Source organism: Trachurus japonicus, chromosome 5 (assembly GCF_045865225.1).
Source record: "Trachurus japonicus isolate A0001 chromosome 5, Traja_1.0".
Lineage (NCBI taxonomy): Eukaryota > Metazoa > Chordata > Actinopteri > Carangiformes > Carangidae > Trachurus > Trachurus japonicus.
In genome coordinates this window covers 9,413,265-9,415,079 of record NC_140911.1, presented here as the reverse complement: position 1 = coordinate 9,415,079, position 1,815 = coordinate 9,413,265, and positions in this window count along the sequence as shown.

Here is a 1,815-nt window from a genome sequence, read left to right as displayed (position 1 = left end):
TATTCACATGCTCTGCGCCCGTGGTTCTATAGTTGACACCCTTCCTTACCCGATCTAAATAAGTCCAGTTGGACTTTTGTTATTGCTGTTTTTGCAGCAGTTTGTGTTAAAGTGATCAAGCAGGGAGTTCAGTCAATCCATAGGTACAAATAGGACAATTGTAACTTTTTTTCATTCATCGTTCTACAGTAGGTTTTCGAGCAAGAGAAAAGATGTCCATCAATCACTATCATTAATGATTAAACAGTAGTGAGATGGGATCCTAGACACAGAGGAGGCAAAGCCAATCTCAACAAAACATAAGGTTTCCCTTAAGAAAATACATCCATATGACTGTCACACACATGCAGAGGAATCAATCATGACCCGGAGCTTCAATGTAAAATTCCTACTCCTCCATGACCACCTGCCTTGCACTGAGCCTCCCAATCCTCCTGCTAAATAACACTAATGTCTCACCACACATGCACATGCACACACACACACACACACACACACACACACACACACACACACACACACACAGTCCTATTGTTTCCTCTGTTGTTTTCCTGGTGCATTTTATGTAATAGAGGGGGGTCTGACTTTGATGGAGCAGGTGATTTTAGGCTGTGCCGTTAGCAGCAGAGAGATAGAATATCTTCCTAAGGCCTACGGATAGCACTTTTTATGAGCTGCTCATTGCTAGAACTACATCAACCTGTCCAAGGCCACCACAGCACTGGGGTCTTCAACGCCCTGCCTCCATTACCCACCTCTATCATTCCCTTTATCATATAGGCCTGGTTCGTTTTCTCTCACTCTCTCTCTCTCTCTCTCTGTGCGTGTGTGTTTGTGTATTTTCATGGGAAGAAAAAGACATTTATTAAACTGGACAAATGAGATAAATTGGAAAGAGCTGCTTGTAATTGTTTTCCATTTTATGCTAAAAGAGATGACCACAGCAAATGGCCTATATAAAACAAATGAGGCAGTCCTCATAACAACACACTGACATGAGGCACACACACACACACACTCACGAATGCACACGCGCACACACATTGATATGACATAAAACAAGGGGATAAGACAACTGCTTAAATAGCCAAGTGCTCTCTGGTCAGCCTGTGCAGCTTCACACTCCTACACACATTCTGAGCAACCCACCCACACACACACACACACACACACACAAAAAGACAGACACACACACTCGGCCAGTCACCCTTTTAATGGAGATCAGTAGTCAGTTTTGGCATTTAACATTACCATCAGCTCTTCCTGCTTCATATAACCCTCCCCTAACCTCACAACCACCCACTTACCATCATCACAGTGCTGTGCTCGCTGACCCCAGATCACTATATCAGTAATATTTCACCCTTAGATCAACACATCCACGATAAGAGGGGGGAAGGGGAGGGGGGAGGAGGAGGGGGGGCTGTATAAGCGAATGGGAGATAGAAGAAAAGATGTGGAGGATGGGATGCTATATCAACAGCAAAGCCAAATTATTGCCAATCAGATTTTATTCACAGCTCAACTGCTAGACAAATTGCAGCTCATGCCGTTTGCCATGGGTCAGGGCACTGCGTAATTTCATTTTAATAAGTCATTTTCCAGGTTGGGATGACACTGCAAGTACACATGCTTGAGCACACAATCTCTCTCTCTCTCTCTCTCTCTCACACACACACACACACACACACACACACACACTCACACATGGCCTCACACTCAGACGTATCATCACCCTCTCATACAAACAAGACGGTGTGACCATGTCTTGGAGGTTGATATTTTATGGAGTGAAAGAATTGGATACACCGCCAG